The sequence below is a fragment of the Bufo gargarizans genome, chromosome 3 (genome assembly GCF_014858855.1).
Source record: "Bufo gargarizans isolate SCDJY-AF-19 chromosome 3, ASM1485885v1, whole genome shotgun sequence".
NCBI classification, from domain to species: Eukaryota; Metazoa; Chordata; class Amphibia; order Anura; family Bufonidae; genus Bufo; species Bufo gargarizans.
In genome coordinates, this window is record NC_058082.1 from 348,613,940 (window position 1) to 348,635,291 (window position 21,352).

The window sequence follows — 21,352 nt, forward strand, 5'->3', positions numbered from 1 at the left end:
AGGGAGGTCAATGGCTGAACTCTGATTGGGTGGTGATGGTGGGTCAAGTTATTAAAGCAGTAGAATCCAAGGAAGGCAGCAGGCGCGCGGCAACTACCCACTCCCGACTTAGGGAGGTAGTGACGATAAATAATACTACAGGACTCTTAAGATGCCCTGTTATTTGAATGAGTAATAAAAAATTACAGGGAATGTCACTGCAGTATTTTGGATTAGGAAACGTTATACAGGAGAGACCCTGCTGCCGCTTTGTTGACTCTAGATAACTTCTGCCTGATTGCACGTCCCCGTGACATCCACGATCTATTTGGATATCTTCCCTATCAACTTTCGGTGTTCTTTTATGCGCCTACCATGGTGATCACCGATAAAAGGGAATCATAGTTGGATTTCGGAGAGTGAGCTTGACAAACGGCTACAGCTACTACTTCAAAGCAAGGCAGCATGAGTTGCGGGCCTGCATGTGAGCTGAACTAGTAAAAGATTTTAGGTGCGGGCCTGCTGGTGAGCTGAGGTGGAATCGACAAACCCAACTTGAATTTGATGGCTGCATTAATCTGCAGGTGACGGTGATACAGCTGCACAGATTGTTTCCATCTGCATCTTTCTAAGCAATCTATGGCCTTAGTCTTTTATCCAGAATCAGTCATTGTGCCACCTCCACACCATGTCACCTTGCCACTCACTTTTATCACCATGCTGCTGCTGATGCTGCTTAAAAGGCCTTAAACTGATCACCAGGCCCACAATTTAATTAAGGTTTTGGAATCGATAAACCCAACTTGCTTTTGTGGGCTGCATCAGTGGCGTAGCTAAAATTGACTGGGCCCCACAGCAAATTTTTGAATGGGGCTGCATTCCACAGTAATTTTTTAGCAACCCCTTCCTTTCATGCTGCCCCTATTCCTGTGGCTAGTAAAGATCGCTCTCTCAGACCAGGGTCGGCTGCTGTTCCATCAGTTTTTTACACTGTCTATACTGTCACTATATATAATGTCATTGTGTAATACTGTTGAGGGGGCCCTGACCAAATCCTTTAGTCCTCCTCCTCCTGGATTGGCCCCTTCTGGGTCAGGGCCCCAAAGCTGCAGCTTCCCCTGCTTCCCCTATAGCTACAGCCCGGGTCTGCATTAATCTGCAGGTGACTGTGATACAGCTCCACAGATGGCCTCAGTCTTTTATCCAGACTCAGTCATTGTGACACTATGTGGACTCCTCATGTTGCTATCTCCACACCATGTCACCTTGCCACTCATTTTTCTCACTATGCTGCTGCTGATGCAGCTTAAAAGGGCTTAAAGTGATTACCAGGCTCACAATCTAATTAGGGTTTTACGCACAAAACCAAAGCAAAAAATTGATTTTATAGTAAAAATTGATTGAAAACATTCTTTCCTGTATATTAACTTTATATAAAGTGCAAGTCCTGCCAAAAATTACAATGAAGAGGCATTCCGATACAACCTGTAACCTGTATATCACATAAAGGAGGATATAACAAAATAGCAAAGTGTCACAGAAGGTGTACAAAAACTAGAAGACACAAAATGAAGATCCGACTGACCGGATCCAAAACTAAGGAACCAGAGGGTAAGCCCTGTAACAGACCTGGCTCTCTCCCTTACTGCTCAGCCTATGCAAAAATCTCTATGGTAGATGATTGCATATCCTCGTTCCTCGACTGTATGAAACCTGAACACCCTATAATAGTGAGGGGACACGACCACCGGCTCCCTACACTTAATACGGAAGGAGTCAGGGTCACCTAGGATCAAGCAAACAGGAAAACACAAATGAATGAACAAACTTATCTGTAGAAGACTCAGTAGTAGCATCCAGCATGCACACACTCCAGAAAGTTGTGTAAACTGCAAAGTGATGCAGTATGGGAAGGGATTTAAAGGAATGCAATCAGTCCAACTACATGACAGCTGAGAGAGGCTAACGAGATGAAAAAACGAAAGCAAAACAAAAGGAACCTCAAGCAGGAGGTTCTAAAGAACGTCTGTCAGAGCTTCTCAGATGTCTGGTGGTGACACAAAGACAGGTGCACTCTGCGGTATTACTAAACCCTCAAACTGATTTTAAAATTAAGAGATTAGTCAACATGTCCTACGGTGTAGGACATGTCTAAGCCTGGGCACCACGCCAAGGTTTCTCAAGTAGCCCGGGACCTAACACTCTCCTACCTGAGCCGTATGGGCAAATACCAGGAGCCAGTGGGCAAATTACAGGAGCATAAGGCCGACTCACAAACAACTCACCAGTTACCTCCAGCATGTAACCATGCTTGCAATGGGAGGAGGGAGGAGTCTGTGAGTCCCACTCAAGACTGGCTGATATGGCCCAGGCCTCACAGGTGCACCTAAATGTGACCTGTAGATGGAAAACAGGCACATTTGAATTAGAGTTTATACACCTCCAAGAATCTCTATATATACAAACTGAAAAGAATGGCGTGGTATTAGCAGGAGATTCTCAAACCCACATGCAGTCATGCATATATATAAAGGGGAGCAAATTCTGCACTTGTGGCCCGTTGCTAATGGCAATCCCCAGCAAAAATGCATACGGTGGAGGATGCCCGCAGCAAACCGCAAGTACCACAATATACATCCTACACAAGGTAGCAGTTATGTAGATGTGATAATCAATATAACAATATAACAAAATAGCAAAGACAGGTGCGCTCTGCGGTATTACTAAACCCTCAAACTGATTTTAAAATTGAGAGATTAGTCAACATGTCCTACGGTGTAAACATAAAGGAGGGCCATATTTACATTGAGTTGCGGGCCTGCAGGTGAGAAGACCAAGTAAAAGAATTTAGGTGCGGGCCTGCTGGTGAGCTGACCCTGTAAAACATTATATTCGAAGGCCTACTGCTGAACTGACCCTCTAAAACATTAGGGGCAAGGGCCTGCTGCTGAGCTGACGCTCTAAAACATTATATGCGATGGCCTGCTGCTGAGCAGATCCTCTAAAACATTAGGGGCAAGGGCCTGCTGCTGAGCTGACCTTCTAAAACATTAGGGGTGAGGGCCTGCTGCTGAGCTGACCCTCTAAAACATTAGGGGTGAGGGCCTGCTGGTGAGCTGACCCTATAAAAAAATGTTAGTTGAGGGCCTGCAGTTGAGCTGACCCTATTAAAAAAAAGTGGAGGGAGTGGAGGGAATATAGACAATCTGGATGAGGAGGACGAGAAAACAATATTTAACCATATACTCTTTTTTTGTGGTAGAAAAGGTGCATGGCAATACACTACAGTAGATTGATTATAAATGATAGATTTAAATTGCCTTTATATTCATCATCAGCTCCACTCTCCTCTGGTAGAATTGAGAAGTTAGGGGCAATCCAGGCTTTGTTCATTTTTTTTTGTCAACCTGTTAGCATTGCTAGTGGACAAGCGGATACGCTTATCTGTTATAATGCCACCAGCAGCACTAAATACATGCTATCATGACCGGCATGCCGATCACATACGTGACGCAAAGGGAGGGAAATGGGAAGGCCCTGTCCAAGGGAGAGGGAAAGGTGGTGACCCCTAACTCACCTTGAGGCTGGCACCTGACTGCCGTGACGTCCCTAGACGGGTTCCTCACCCGTACGCCGATCACATGCCTAAACCCTGGCTTTCCCTGAGATGAGCCCTACGTAGTGAATAGGGCGGTGGGAACACTAGTCCGCACCACTAACACTAAAGGAAAACACCAAGGAGAGGACAGACAATACAGACAAAACATATAATCCCAGGTGGGCGACAACAGAAGACAACAAAAGCCCAACAGGGATCCGGAGGGTAACGGTCTGGAACAACAACCAGGAATCACAGCTACACAGCTCCAGTGGGTCAGTATAGAAGTCCAGGCAGGAAGCTCTATATCTGGCAACCAGAGAAGAGGGAGAGGGGAATATAAGGAGGTTGGGATTGCTGGACAAGAAACAGCTGAGGAGAAGAAGCTACGGATCCCTGAGTGAGCCAAAAAGGATTGCAAGGCAAACCCAGAAAGCTACCATTAAGAAACAGCACTATCTGTAGACAGAGCGCGCAGCCACCCGCTGCTACTTCCTGGCCCCGGGTATAACGTGGCTCTTGACACCCTCGTGACAGTACCCCCCTTTCCACGAGGGGCCTCCGGACACTCAGGACTAGGTCTCTCAGGATGAGAGGCATGAAAAGCCCGAACTAACCTGTCGGCGTTTACCTCAGACGCTGGAACCCACATTCTTTCCTTGGGACCGTAACCCCTCCAACGCACCAGATAGTAAAGTGAGCGGCGGACCCGACGAGAATCAACAATTTGGGATATTTAAAACTCTAGATTACCATCCACAACAACAGGAGGGGGTGGCAGCGGTGACGGTTCTAGAGGTGGAACATACTTTTTGAGTAACGACTTATGGAAGACGTTATGGATTTTAAAAGTTTGAGGTAGCTCCAGGCGAAAAGCCACGGGGTTAATGATGGCTACTATTTTGTAAGGACCAATGAACCTAGGACCCAGTTTCCAAGAGGGAACCTTTAACTTAATATTCCTAGTAGATAACCACACATAGTCATTCACTCCTAGGTCCGGACCTGGCGACCGTTTCTTATCAGCCATGCATTTATATTTACCTCCCATATTTTTCAAGTTAGCTTGCACCTTCTGCCATACAGATGAAAGAGATGACGAAAACCGTTCCTCTTCGGGAACCCCAGAAGACCCCCCCTCTTTGAAAGTACAGAATTGGGGATGAAAACCATATGCACCAAGAAATGGTGACTTGCCAGTGGATTCCTGACGGCGATTATTTATAGCAAACTCGGCTAACGGTAAATATGATGACCACACCTCTTGGTTTTCAGACATAAAACACCTAAGAAATGTCTCAAGGTTTTGGTTGGTACGCTCAGTCTTCCCATTCGACTGAGGATGGAAAGCTTAGGAAAAGGACAAGTGTACCCCCAAACGGGAACAAAAAGCTTTCCAAAACTTAGAAATAAACTGGGTTCCCCGATCCGAAACAACATCGGAAGGGCCCCCGTGAAGCTTCACGATTTCACTGATGAATGAATACCTGAGCAAAAGTCTTAGCATTAGGTAGTGCGGGTAACGCAATGAAGTGTACCATTTTGCTAAACCTGTCTACTACTACCAAGATAACTGTTTTACCTGCAAACAAAGGTAAGTCAGTGATGAAATCCATTGACAGATGTGTCCATGGCCTATTGGGAATGACAAGTGGCAATAAAGACCCTACAGGACGTGTATGAGAGACTTTCGCGCGTGCACAAGTAGAACAAGTAGACACAAAATCCATTACATCCTGACGCAACCTTGGCCACCAAAAACGACGAGACAATAGCTCCAAGGTTGCTTTACTACCCGGGTGCCCAGCAAGTGCCGAATTATGATGTACCTTTAATAATTCGAGACGCAGGTTTAACGGTACAAACAATTTCTCTGAGGGGCAAGAGACTGGGCGTCCCCCTGGGCCTCTAACACCTTCCCCTCCAGAACAGAGTGTACAACAGAGACAACCACTCCTCTTTGTAAAATGGGTACCAGATCACCCACATTACCCCCTCCAGGGAAACTACGAGCTAATGCATCTGCCTTGGTATTTTTTTCCCCAGGACGATAGGTGATGAAAAAGTTAAACCTGGTAAAAAATAGCGACCACCTAGCTTGTCTAGGGGTGAGACGCTTAGCTGATTCGAGGTACAGAAGGTTTTTGTGGTCCGTAATTACCGTGACGGGGTGGATTGCCCCCTCTAAAAAGTGACGCCATTCTTCAAACGCTAGTTTAATAGCTAATAGTTCCCTATTGCCAATAATATAGTTCTTCTCCGCTGCAGATAGTTTTTTAGAAAAGAAAGCGCAAGGATGCCATTTGCCAGGAGACGGACCCTGAGACAGTACAGCCCCCACTCCCACCTCTGACGCATCTACTTCAACAATAAAAGGCTGAGAGACATCATGTTGGATACTCATCTTGGATTAGTACAGCTGCCGAGGTAAACCTCTCTTTTAGAGAGGAAAATGCAATTTTAGCGGCGTCAGACCATTTAGAAAAATCAGTCTCCTTCCTAGTCATGTCAGTAAGGGGTTTGACAATCACCGAATAATTTTTAATGAACTTTCTATAGAAATTTGCGAAACCCAAGAACCGTTGCAGTGCTTTAAGGTTCTTAGGAAGATCCAAATCTAAAATTGCCTGGACCTTCCTAGGATCCATACGGAAACCTGAAGCAGATAATAGATATCCTAGGAACTGTATTTCCTGAATGGCAAAGACAGACTTTTCAATTTTCGCATATAATTTATTCGTCCGTAGGACCTGCAGTACCTGTCTGACATGTACCTCATGTGTTTTCAGATCAGACGAATAAATTAAAATATCATCTAGGTATATGACTACAAACCTGCCGATGAGATGACTAAAAATATCATTAACGAAATGTTGGAAGACAGCAGGAGCATTGGTCAGACCGAAAGGCATGACTAGATTTTCATAATGCCCCTCAGGGTTGTTAAAAGCTGTCTTCCACTCATCCCCTTCCTTGATACGAATCAGATTGTAGGCCCCCCTAAGATCACGTTTGGAGAACCACCTAGCACCCGCAATCTGATTAAACAGGTCAGGAATGAGAGGAAGAGGGTATGGGTCTCGGATGGTTATCCGGTTTAGTTTGCGGAAATCTAGGCAAGGACGCAGGCCCCCATCTTTCTTTTTAACAAAGAAAAACCCTGCAGCCACGGGTGATGAAGAGGGTCTAATGTGTCCCTTAGCCAGACTCTCGGAGATATAATCTTTCATGGCTTGTCTCTCGGGACCCGAAAGATTATATAACCTGGTCTTGGGCAATTTTGCACCGGGCAATCATAAGGACGGTGAGGTGGTAACTTCTGACAACTTTTTTCAAAAAAAACGTCCTCAAAGTCCGAAACAAATGTAGGTAGAGTAGCTATGGAGGCGACTAAGAAATTGCTATTTAAGCAATTTTCTCTGCAATGCTCACTCCACTCCAATATCTCCCTGGTCTGCCAATCCACCACTGGATTGTGGGCTACCAACCAGGGAAGACCCAATACCACAGGAGTGGGAAGGCCCTCCAGAACATAACATGATAGACACTCATTATGGTGGTCCCCTACCCGAAGGTGTAAGTTATGGACAATGTGAGTAAGGTTTCTCTGAGACAGAGGAGCAGAATCAATAGCGAATATGGGACTAGGTCTCTGTAGCGTACAGAGAGACAAACCCATAGTCCGGGCAAAATGGGCATCTATCAAATTTACCCCTGCTCCACTGTCTAGAAAGAAAGAAATAGTCTCCGTCTTAACACCAAAAACAACAACCGCTGGCAACACAAATTGAGATGTTCGTATGGAGGAAACGTATACCCCCCGGCTGACATCCTCCACACAGCCTGGAGTTAGTAGTTCCGCCGGTCTTTTGTTTTTGAGAAAGGAAGGACAGACATTAATGAAATGACCCCTCCCCCCACAGAAAAAACAAACCCCACGCCTATGGCGAGCCTCAGGAGGACGGACCTGACGAGTAGTTCCTCCTTGCTCAGGATTTTTCAATCTGTCCCTAAGGAGTCTATCTATTCTGATAGAAAGGGACATAACAGCATCAAGGGAAAAGGGGGTCTCATACAGCGCAAGCGCATCCTTAACCCTTTCGGATAACCCAGAGCAGAACTGACTCCTGAGAGCCGGGTCGTTCCACTGGGTATCCGTAGCCCACCTACGAAACTCTGAGCAATACTCCTCTGCTAGCCGCTCTCCCTGTAGGAGTCTCCGTAATTTCGACTCAGCCAGGGCGATTCGGTCAGGGTCATCATATATGAAACCCAAGGCCCCAAAAAATTCATCCACTGACCGGAGAGCCTGGGAATCAGTGGGTAAAGAGAACGACCAGGATTGCGGGACCCCCTGAAGCAGGGAAGTAACAATCCCCACCCGCTGTTCTCCATTACCAGAGGAGTAAGGCGCAGCTTAAAATATAACTTACAGGCCTCATGGAACGTCACAAACTTGTCCCTTCCCCCAGAAAATCTGTCAGGAAGAACAACCTTGGGTTCCGCAGCAACCTGGTTACCCATAGCAACCGCTGGGCTTGCGGTCTGTTGCATTTGCTGCTGTTGCTGGAGGACCGACGCCTTCAATCCTGCCACCTCCAAAGACAGGCCTTGAAGTTGGTTTGTCAAAGCAGCAATAGAATCCATACTGGATTCTAAATAGGCAGAAAGAAAAAGTAGCTTTTTTTTTTCTTTCTTTCTACCTACACAAAATAAGGGCCAGATATAATGTCATGACCGGCATGCCGATCACATACGTGACGCAAAGGGAGGGAAATGGAAAGCCCTGTCCAAGGGAGAGGGAAAGGTGGTGACCCCTAACTCACCTTGAGGCTGGCACCTGACTGCCCTGACGTCCCTAGACGGGTTCCTCACCCGTACGCCGATCACGTGCCTAAACCCCTGTGTGTCAGGCCCACACAGACTGTACTGTGGCCACTGGCTAGGCCGCCACTCATACAGTTACAGGGTGTCATTCACTCAAATACCTTGCAGATAAAAAATTCTATTTAAAATTTTTCTGTGATATAATCACAGTTGCAAGCCCGTGTGTGTCAGGCCCACACAGACTGTACTGTGCCCACTGCCCACCACTTATATAGGGTGGCAAAGTACCTTGCACGCATAGTACCACTTATCTTAAAAAAAATGACAGGCAGAGGCAGGCCACACTGAAGGGGCCGTTGAGGTTGTGGTGCTGTGATTTCCACTGGCCCTGGAATAATGCCCAGTGTTCAGAGGCCACGTATCCTGAACCCAAAAAATTTGGAGAAAATAGTTGACTGGCTTACACAGGACACCCAATCTTCAACAGCTTCCGCTAAGAATCTTGACGCACCATCCTCCTCCAGCTCAGCTTTGGTCACCTGCTCTCAAGTTACCACTCTCCCGCCCGCCGCCACCACCACCACTACCACTACAGCCACCACAGCCACTTCACTTGATCCCTCAGTGGCAGGGGCGTTGCTAGGGTCTCAAAAGATCCGGGGCACAAGCCCCAATAAATATGCCCCCCCCCCGCACTATGCTGTACTTGCTATACAGCGGCACTTACCTGTCACATCCAGGGCCTCCAGGTGACGTCTCCTCTCTGTCATCATTTTCTCCACTTGGTCTGGACAACTTCTCTTAGCCGCCTCGTCTCTGCAGAGTGTGACACACAGACATCTTAGCTTCCTCACATTCTATCATTATCCCCCAACTGGAGTCCCCACAGTGTTATCCTGCTGCTTGCTGTGCCAAAACCTCAACCCCCCCAATACCCCCAAATACTATCCTAAAGAAACATTACTGCCCCCCATAGTAATAGTGCTCCTCATAGTCCCACCAATAGCAATTCCCTTCTAGAATGCTCTCTTTAGTAACACTGCCCCAACCGTGATAATGCTCCTCAACAATGCCCCCATTATTAGAAGAGCCCTCCCATATTAATAATACCCTCACAGAGTACCCAGTAGAAATAAGGCCCCCTATTGTTCCCCCAGTGGTAATAAAGCTCCCTACAGACCCCTCAGTAGTAATAAGACCCCCATAGTGCGCTTAGTAGAAATAAGGTGGATCTATAAGACCCTCCTATAGAGACCCCAGTAGTAATAAGACCGCCTATAATGTCCCCTGGATCTGCAGTGCCCCCTGCAGTTATACTCCTCCCTCCACCATACAGTCCCATGTAAATAACATCACCTCCTCCCCAGCTGCCTCCAACGCACAATCCCATGTAAACATCACCTCCTAAGGCTACTTTCACACTTGCGTTCGTGCAGATCTGTCCTGTACTTGTACAGGACGGAGCTGCACCGATATAATACAAACGAATGCATCCGTTCAGGACCGATCCGTTTGTATTAGATTTGAATTTCTAAGTCCCAATACGGATCCATCCTGACTTACATTAAAAGTCAATGGGGGACGGATCCGTTTACAATTGCACCATTTTGTGTCAATGCAAAGAGATCCGTCCCTATTGACTTACACAAAAAGTCAAAACACTGCTTGCAAAGTCAAAACACTGCTTGCAGCATTTTGGGGTCCGCCTCCAAAATGGAACGGGGGGTCGTACGGAGCCGAACGAATGCATTCTGAATGGATACCCATCCATTCAGAATGCATTGGGGTTAAACTGATGCATTTGGGGCTGCTTGTGAGAGACCTGAAACGGATCTCACAAGCGGATCACCAAACGCAAGTGTGAACGTAGCCTAAACCAGTGTTTCCCAGCCAGTGTGCCTCCAGCTGTTGCAAAACTACAACTCCCAGCATGCCCGCACAGCCTAAACATTAAGTCCCATGTACATAAACATCATTCCCTCCCACCATCTACTTTCCACATACAGTCCCATGTAAATAACATCACTCCCTCCCCCAGCCACCTCAAGCACACAGTTCCATGTCAATAACATCCCTCCCTTCAGCCCTAACATACATCCCAGTTAAATAACTACAACTCCCATCATTGCTCTGCCTCTCCCTTCACTTACCTCTCCTGTACAGACATCAGCATTAGGCTCCTTCTCCTCTTCACTCCGGTCCAATCCTGCCCTGGTCACATGATGGTGACATCATCCAGGTCATCCTATCACAGCCTGTTTTGCTGATCACATGACCTGTGATGTCACCAAAGGTCCTTCACTTCTTCCCAGTGTAAGATTCAATTGTATTGCCATTCTGTGTATGGCAATACAGTTGTATCTAGCAGGCAGGCAGGACATTCGGGGCATGGGACAAAACATCCGGGGCCCATGTTTTAACCTAGCGACGCTCCTGCTCAGAGAAGTTATTTACACATCAGTTGGATGAAATTAGTGATGCACAACCATTATTGCCAGAGGATGTAGATAACAGGGATATGTCTCAGTCAGGCAGCATTACACACATGGACGTACAGTGTGATGATGATGATGATGTTGTACCCGCTGTGCTTCCTTTGCTGAGGTGTCAGATACAAGTGAAGTGGTTGATGATAACGATGTGGCCGTGGATGCCACGTGGGTGCCTGCTCGAAGAGAAGAAGAAGAGGGGAAAAGTTCAGAAGGGGAGACAGAGAGAAGAAGGAGACGAGTTGGAAGCAGGGGGAGGTCGTCGCAAGGAGCTAGTGGCACAGTCAGACACCATGTATCGGCACCCGGGGTCAGCCAGACAGCACACCAATCAACGCATGCTGTTGCCACCACCAGAATGCCGTCATTGCAAAGCTCAGCAGTGTGGCATTTTTTTTGTGTGTCTGCCTCTGACAACAGCGATGCCATTTGCAACCTGTGCCAAAAGAAACTGAGTCGTGGGAAATCCAACACCCACCTAGGTACAACTGCTTTGCGAAGGCACATGATCGCACATCACAAACGCCTATGGGATTAACACATGATGACGAGTAGAAGCAGCACACAAGCTCAAAGCCACCATCCTCCTCCTGGTCCAGCATCTTCAGCCACGTCAACCACTGCTGTCCTCCTTGCCCCCTCTCAACCACCCGCCACTCCTCCTCTCACCTTCAGTAGTTCCATCTCATCTGCCCACAGTCAGGTGTCTGTAAAGGAAATGTTTGAGCGTAAGAAGACAATGTCACAGAGTCACCCCATTGCCCAGCGTCTGACAGCTGGCTTGACGGAACTCTTAGCCCGCCAGCTTTTACCATACCAGCTGGTGGAGTCTGAGGCCTTCAAAAAATTTGTAGCTACTGGGACACCACAGTGGAAGGTACCCAGACAAAAATTTTTTTTCAAATAAGGCAGTCCCAAACCTCTACTCAGTGATTGAAAAGGAAGTCATGGCATCTCTGGCATACAGTGTTGGGGCAAGGGTCCATCTGACCACTGATACCTGGTCTGCAAAGCACGGTCAGGGCAGGTATATCACCTACACTGCGCATGGAATGCGTGGCTCTGCAGCGGAGTTGGTGACACCGCCACGACTTGCAGGCAGGCCTACTGCCACCTCCTTTACTTTGCATTTGGTGTGCTCTTTAAACCTACTGTTTCCATAGAACGGCGCTAGAGGAATTACAGAGTAATAGACAGTCTGGTTAGACTAATTAGTCAGAGATATCAAAATTCTTCAAATGCCACAGCACAAAAGGCACTTCATAGTGCTGCGTCTGCCACAGAACGATCATAAGATTTAGGTTGGATAAGTAGTGGACCAGTAACCAGTACCAACATCATGTGTTAGAATGGCCCAGCCAAGGTCCGAAATCACATAGTGAATCTGTGGCAAGGCTAGAAAATTGCTGCTCACAGAGGTTCTCCATCCAATCTGACTGAGCTTGAGCTATTATGCAAAGAAGAATGGGCAAAATTTCAGCCTCTAGATGTGCAGAGCTCGTGGGTGTAACATGAAAAAATGTGGAAAGGTTCAAGGGGTATGAATACTTTTTCAAGGCACTGTATTTCTTCATTTCTTCTTCTCACAATAAGCCCTGGTATATGGTCACACGGGCATATCTTAAGTACTGATCTGTTTAGGGGATGTTTTTAGTTGACCAGTGCAATGCAGGATATATCGCTCCCAGGCTTGTAGACTTACTAAGAATACCTTTCATAGGATGGGATTCAATTTTCAGATCTTATTAAGATTTTTCATCTGTGTCACAGCAAAAATACGCAGCTCAATAGCAGCAGTGAAAAGCAGAATCAGAAGTGACAGCTTTAATCGGTAGCTTTTGCCCTGTCCATGGGTGCTGAGCTGTCACTGTGCATGTAATAAGGGCACAGACTTATAATGTGTTTTAACCAACTTATTAATAAAATGGCTTTCTGCTTCAGTTCCTGCGATTTCTATCACAGCAAATTGAGAGAACTACAAGCTAAAATAAAAGACAAGATGGATTGGTAGCCCTAAGAGGAAATATCATTTAACTATTAATTCAGCATTTCAGCTGTAAGTAAGCAGTGCACTCTTATTTCATGTGATCATAGTAAGTGTTAAAGGCGAAGCATTCAAAGCGGAATTCAGTAGTTTCAAGTTTAAGAAAACTTCTATTCGCACTGAACCCCAATTTCCTCACACTTCTGGTAACGAACCAACCTGGGAATGCAAGATTGCCCATAATGCCATGCAGCCAGCCAATCCACAGTTAGCCATCCCCTGTCATGTCACAGCCCTATAAAACTATCATCCTGTTGGTCTCTGCCATTGTCCTGTGAGCTGAGCATAGGGAGAGATGTGACGAGCGCTTATGCGCTAAGGACAAACTTGTTGCACACAGTTTTAAAGAACAAGAGAGTGCAGGGAGAGTTTAGGGAACCTTCAAGGAGACTGCAAGAAACAGAGTGCAGGTAGACTGCAGGGAGAATATATAGCCGTGTGCATCACGTTCTAGTGCACTGACATTCAGAGTTAATCTGTTATTTTAGTGATACAGTTACTGTGCCTAAGTATTAAAGGCAGGTGTTCTATATCTCCATGTGTTTCACTTTCTAGTGCACCGACATTCATAGTTAATCCGTTATTTTAGTACAGTTACTGTAAACTACAGAGAGTGCAGAATTATTAGGCAAGTTGTATTTTTGAGGATTCATTTTATTATTGAACAACAACCATGTTCTCAATGAACCCAAAAAACTCATTAATATCAAAGCTGAATATTTTTAGAAGTAGTTTTTAGTTTGTTTTTAGTTTTAGCTATTTTAGGGGGATATCTGTGTGTGCAGGTGACTATTACTGTGCATAATTATTAGGCAACTTAACAAAAAACAAATATATACCCATTTCAATTATTTATTTTTACCAGTGAAACCAATATAACATCTCAACATTCACAAATATACATTTCTGACATTCAAAAACAAAACAAAAACAAATGAGTGACCAATATAGCCACCTTTCTTTGCAAGGACACTCAAAAGCCTGCCATTCATGGATTCTGTCAGTGTTTTGATCTGTTCACCATCAACATTGCGTGCAGCAGCAACCACAGCCTCCCAGACACTGTTCAGAGAGGTGTACTGTTTTCCCTCCTTGTAAATCTCACATTTGATGATGGACCACAGGTTCTCAATGGGGTTCAGATCAGGTGAACAAGGAGGCCATGTCATTAGTTTTTCTTCTTTTATACCCTTTCTTGCCAGCCACGCTGTGGAGTACTTGGACGCGTGTGATGGAGCATTGTCCTGCATGAAAATCATGTTTTTCTTGAAGGATGCAGACTTCTTCCTGTACCACTGCTTGAAGAAGGTGTCTTCCAGAAACTGGCAGTAGGACTGGGAGTTGAGCTTGACTCCATCCTCAACCCGAAAAGGCCCCACAAGCTCATCTTTGATGATACCAGCCCAAACCAGTACTCCACCTCCACCTTGCTGGCGTCTGAGTCGGACTGGAGCTCTCTGCCCTTTACCAATCCAGCCATGGGCCCATTCATCTGGCCCATCAAGACTCACTCTCATTTCATCAGTCCATAAAACCTTAGAAAAATCAGTCTTGAGATATTTCTTGGCCCAGTCTTGACGTTTCAGCTTGTGTGTCTTGTTCAGTGGTGGTCGTCTTTCAGCCTTTCTTACCTTGGCCATGTCTCTGAGTATTGCACACCTTGTGCTTTTGGGCACTCCAGTGGTGTTGCAGCTCTGAAATATGGCCAAACTGGTGGCAAGTGGCATCTTGGCAGCTGCACGCTTGACTTTTCTCAGTTCATGGGCAGTTATTTTGCGCCTTGGTTTTTCCACACGCTTCTTGCGACCCTGTTGACTATTTTGAATGAAACGCTTGATTGTTCGATGATCACGCTTCAGAAGCTTTGCAATTTTAAGAGTGCTGCATCCCTCTGCAAGATATCTCACTATTTTTGACTTTTCTGAGCCTGTCAAGTCCTTCTTTTGACCCATTTTGCCTAATAATTATGCACACCTGATATAGGGTGTTGATGTCATTAGACCACACCCCTTCTCATTACAGAGATGCACATTACCTAATATGCTTAATTGGTAGTAGGCTTTCGAGCCTATACAGCTTGGAGTAAGACAACATGCATAAAGAGGATGATGTGGTCAAAATACTCATTTGCCTAATAATTCTGCACTCCCTGTATAGCCAACAGACAGTTGCCTTGGCCCTCCAAAGGAACGGTCAATGGCAAAGGTGTTGCTGTAGCCAGCACAAGTAGCAGCAGAAGAAAGGGGGGGAGGTAGCAGTCTCAGCAACAGGCCACAGCTGCCACTGTCATACATTGGTCGTGTTTTTACTGGAATGGTTGATTCCATCTTCAATATCTTCTCAAGTGATAACTATAACAGAGGTTGCGGATTGTCAGTGTTTGCCTACTAACCACCACGGTCCCAGGGTCTATGCTTGGGTGAGGACTGCCCTCCCTGGCTATTGGATTTTCTATTGGATTGAGATCTGGGCTTTGACTAGGCCATTCCAACACATTTACATGTTTCCCCTTAAACCACTCAAGTGTTGCTTTAGCAGTGTGTTTGGGGTCATTGTCCTGCTGGAAGGTGAACCTCCGTCCTACCCTCAAATCACACACAGACTGGTACAGGTTTTGCTCAAGAATATCCCTGTATTTAGCACCATCCATCTTTCCCTCAACTCTGACCAGTTTCCCAGTCCAATCCCCCCAGCATGATGCTTCCACCACCATGTTTTATTGTGGGGATGGTGTTCTTTGGGTGATGTGTTGTGTTGGGTTTGCGCTAGACATAGCGTTTTCTTTGATGGCCGAAAAGTTCAATTTTAGTCTCATCAGACCAGAGCACCTTCCTCCATACATTTTGGGAGTCATTCACATGCCTTTTCACAAACTCACAGCATGCCTTTTTGTTTTTAGCTGAAAGCAATGGTTTTCTTCTGGCCACTCTGCCATAAAGCACAACTCTATGGAGCGTACGGCTTATTGTCGTCCTATGTACAGATACTCCAGTCTCTGCTGTGGAACTTTGCAGCTCCTCCAGGGTTACCTTAGGTCTCTGTGCTGCCTCTCGGTTTGATGCCCTCCTTGCACGGTCCATAAGTTTTGGTGGCTGGCCGTCTCTTGGCAGGTTTGCTGTGCCCTTTTCTTTCCATTTGGTTATGATAGATTTGATGGTGCTCCTGGGGATCATCAATGATTTGGATATTTTTTAATACCCTAACCCTGACTTGTACTTTTCAACAACATTGCTCTTTACTTATTTGAAGAGTTCCTTGGTCTTTATGGCAGTGTTTGGTTAGTGATGCCTCTTGCTTAGGTGTTGCAGCCTCCGGGGCCTTTCAAAAAAGGTGTGTATATGTAATGACAGATCATGTCACACTTAGATTGCACAAAGGTGGACATCATTTCACTAATTATGTGACTTCTGAAGGTAATTGGTTGCACCAGAGCTTTTTATGGGCTTCCTAAGAAAGGGGTGAATACATACGCACATGCCAATTTTCTGTTTTCTATTTCTTTGTTATTTATATATTTTTCTTATTTCACTTCACCAACTTAGACTATTGTTTTCTGATCCATCACATAAAATTCAGATTAACAAAACATTGAACTTAGGCTGTAATGTAACAAAATACAAAAAAAGTCAAGGGGGTAAATACTTTTGCAAGGCACTGTAGATAACACCCTTAGAGGGGGTTGGTTATGTGGCACAGAGGGTTCACACGTGCTGGATCGTGATAACAACAGATACACACAGACAGGAATTGGTAGGTTCCTCTGACACCATGTGTAGTTGGCATGGCCCAGGAACTGAATTTATGCCCTCACCTGTCCTACCTCTTGCATTTTCTGCTCCCTCTGCTAGCCAATAATTATAGCTATTTTCTCTGCTCCACTTTTCAGCGACAATAAGTTTTTGTGAGGAAAGTCAGCAGTTACAGGCCAGCACAGACTTGGAGAACAGGTCCACTGATGACTCTTTTAGGCGTGTAACTACCGATGATGACAATCGAGTGGAAGCACATGTTGCAGGCAGTCAGGGCCCTATGTCAGCAGAAGGAAGTTGTCGCTCCTTCCCATCGACTTCAATGTCGTCTATTGATTCGGATGCTCCTTGTGAAAAATAGACAAGATTCCCATAACTTTATTATCTGTGTACGTTTTTATATGTATGTCAGATGATCCGATATACAGATGTGTCCTCTCTTACCTGATCTCCGAACTGGAAGTGGTGTAAATTTTGTCCCGAGAGCAAAACAACATCATACTGCGAGATTGTAAATAAACTCTAAAAAGCTGCAATACACATCACAACCACTGGGTGGTGAGTGCTCTACATTTAGCTTATTGCTTAAGCTGCAGAGGAGTTAGCCTCAAATATGAGATATTTAGCAGGCCTAGCTAGATTTGGTGAGATCTATTGAGAATATTAAATGTGTGAAAGTCAAACACATGAGAATAAAGGAACACTAAATCCAGAATCCAAATATCATGTTTTATACTGCCTGCTTAGCTGTGTATCTAATAATATCATGTGTGATACTGTCTGCTCAGCTGCGTATCTAATCATAATATGTGTGATACTGCCTGCTGAGCTGTGTATCTAATCATATCATATGTGATACTGTCTGCAGTCGTGTATCTAAGCCTTTTGTGTGTGATACTGCCTGCTGAGTTGTTTATATTTATCATATTATGTGTGATACTGTCTGCGGAGCTGTGTACCTCTGTAATGCTACCTTGTATGATATTGTCTGCTCTGCTGTGTATCTAATCCCAGAATGTGTGATACTGTCTTCAGAGTTGCATATCTAAACCTATCATGTGTGGTACTGTCTGCAGAGTCGTGTATCTAAGTCTATTGGGTGTGATACTGCCTGCTGAGCTGTGTATCTAAACCTATCATGTGTTATACTGTCTGCTGAGCTGTGTATCTAATCCTATCATGTGTGATACTGTTTGAAAAGTGGCATATATAATCCTATCATGTGTGATACTGTCTGCAGAGTCATTTATCTAAGCCTATTGTGTGTGAGTTGTGTATCTAATAATATCATGTGCGATACTGCCTGCTAAGCTGTGTATCTAATCCTATCATGTGTGAAACGTTTTGCTAAGATGTGTATCTAATCCTGCCGTGTGATCATTTCTGCTGAGCTGTGTATCTAAACCTATCATGTGTGATACTGTCTGCTAAGCTGCGTATCTAATCCTATCATGTGGGATACATTTTGCTAAGAAGTGTATTTAATCCTGCCATGTATGATAATTGCTGCTAAGCTGTGTATCTGATTTGTGTGATACTGCCTGCAGAGTCGTGTATCTAAGCCTATTGTATGTAATACTGCCTGCTGAGTTGTGTATCTAATCATATCATGTGTGATACTGTCTGCTGAATGTGTATCTAATCCTATAATATGTGATACTGTCTGCTAAATTGCGTATCTAATCCTATATTGTGTGATACTGTCTGCTAAGATGCGTATTTAATCCCAATTTTGCTAAAATGTGTATCTAATTCTGTCATGTGTAATAATTTCTGCTAAGCTGTGTATCTAATCCTATCATGTGTGATACTGCCTGGTGAGCTGTGTATCTAAACCTATTCTGTGTGATACTGTCTGCTAAGATGCGTATTTAATCCCAATATGTGCGATACTGTCTGCTGAGCGGTGTATCTAATCCTATCATGTGTGATACTGTCTGTTGGGCTGTGTATCTAATCCTATCAAGTGTGATACTGTCTGATGAGCTGTGTATATAATCCTATCATGTGTGACACTGTCTGCTGGGCTGTGTATCTAATCCTATCAAGTGTGATAGTGTCTGATGAGCTGTGTATCTAATCCTATCATGTGTGACACTGTCTGCTGGGCTGTGTATCTAATCCTATCAAGTGCGATACTGTCTGCTAAGCTGCGTATCTAATCCATCATGTATGATACGTTTTGTTAAAATGTGTATCTAATCCTGCCATGTGTAATAATTTCTGCTGAGTTGTGTATTTAATCCTATCATGTGTGATACTGCCTGCTGAGCTGTGTATCTAATCCTATACTGTGTGATACTGTCTAAGATGCGCATCTTATCCCATTATGTGTGATACTGTCTGCTGAGCTGTGTATCTAATCCTATCATGTGTGATACCAGCTTCTGTGCTGTGTATTTAATCCCATTATGTGTGATACTGTCTGCTGAGCCGTGTATCTAATCCTATTATGTGTGATACCAGCTTCTGTGCTGTATATCTCCTCTTATAATGTTTGATACTGTATGCTGAGCTGTGTATCCAATCCTTACTAAATCCTTACATTTACACTTCTAGGTGTGAACAATAGAGGAGGGGCTGGATTTAACTTAATCAGGGACTGAAAGGATTTGGACCTTTCTGGACCTCTACGACCACCTTGGTTTGATGTCACTGAAGTCAGGAGAGATATTTCTCAGCTAGCAATAACATAACACATACACAGGTATCACTGAGAAATACTCTAACTTTATTATGCTATTGCTTGGCCTTATATACCAACCAATCATAAAAGATAAACATTAGTGCTCATACAGATACTACCGGAACATCCTTTTATGGTATGTGTATGTGCAGTAAGCAGAAAGAATAGGTTTTAATCAGTCACATATAAGAATGTACGCAGTTGTGCCGAATGACCCTGAATAAGGCAAGTACATTTCTACTAGTTCTGGGAGATTCCCAGAATCTGTCCTGGGATAGATAAGTGGACCTCACTCACAGCGGGGGAACTTGAAACAGTGCGTGGGTGAGATGTTATAACAATTCTTTACATATTTGGAAGAAACAAGATGGAGTCACATTTCTCTTCAATCCCCTCTTAGAACCAAATTTCTTAGATAATATGGTTCTTACCCTTGCCCTTTTCCCTGTATACCGCCAGATATTTTCTATATCCTTCATGTGAGTGGTCTTCAGGATTAGGCAGCAGAGTCTCATAAAATGACATATTTGATACTCCTTTCATTATCAGTTTCCATAAACATGGTATGATACATGTTGCAGCTATTGCTATTACTATAATAATTATCAGGATAATGATTCCCAACTGTACAAGTGCCTGTTTCCTGTTAGTGAACCAGCCAAAATACTGATCCCAAGGGTTATCGATACGGCGATACCTGAGTTTCTTTTGAGCTCGATTGATAAATCCTCGAGTTTCTTTAGTTTCTTTAGTGCCAGTGTCACCTTACCATTAGGGCCGTCGTTGTTGGGTATGAACATGCAGCATGATGAGGGGTCCATCAATACCTTCCAGACACCACCTCTTTTTGCAAGTATCATATCGAGTACCATGCGGTTTTGAAATGTCATAATGGAATCTGCCTGTAACTGTTCTGCTCCACCCTGTAACGCATCCCTGGTGTAGTTTACAAACCTTTGTTGATTATAGTAAATATAGTTGTTCCAGTCTACCTTTTAGTTGATTTTTATGTGGGGAATTAGGGATTCTAATCCTGCTGCCACCTGACCTCTGGCCTTGAATTCATCAGGGACCCCTCTTGGGACGCCTATTGCGTCTATATACACATGAGTATCAAAATTACCCATGGGGAGTGATCTTTTGGTCCTTGTCACTCTTCCTACACTAGGGGTCTCTTGTTCACTAAATATGTGTATATTCATTATGGCTTTAGCAAGAGCACATTTACCTTTCCAGGAACCCTCTAGTCTAGATCTTATCTTTCTATCCCCACAGATCCAATATACATCTCCAATCGAGTATACTTGATTCTGTGTGAGGGAGGTATCTGTTTCACTGTAAGTTGCACAGTATCCTTCAGTGAAATTACCCGGGATCTTCCTTGATCTCCCCCTCTGTGGCAGGTATAGTTACCAGGATAGACATGTATACCTGCACAATGGCGGGGAGTTTTTATGAGGAGTGGGTACTTTTGCTTCCATTCTTCAATATGCAGACTGGTTACTAGATGAATTTGAGAATAATTGCAGAAAACATTTCTCAACACTAGAGGGCAATATTAAGGGCACAGTACCTAGGTGAGGCTTAGCGGTCCCACATATATAACAATTACTTTTGTTTACTGAAGCTGCACTGTACTTCATCCATTCTAACAATGGGTTGGCATCAGAGAACCCAGTTTCTGCTGCCAGGGTATCCTCATAGGTAGGGTCAGAAATAGCCAGTATGTTTCCTAGGGACTGTATATGGGTTTTTAGAGGGTATGTTTGTTTCTGAGGGTACAGTATATCCATTCTGAGAATTGACACATATCTCTTATTTCAAAGTGTTTGGTGACCATTGAAATCTCTGCCCCCCCCCCCCCCATGTTGTGAAAGTACTATCCCAGCACGTAATCTCCTTCATCACCTTTGTTGTGGTTTTCTATGTTTATAATTATTTTCATCTCAGACACATCTTAGGGCATGCCCACCCTGTAGG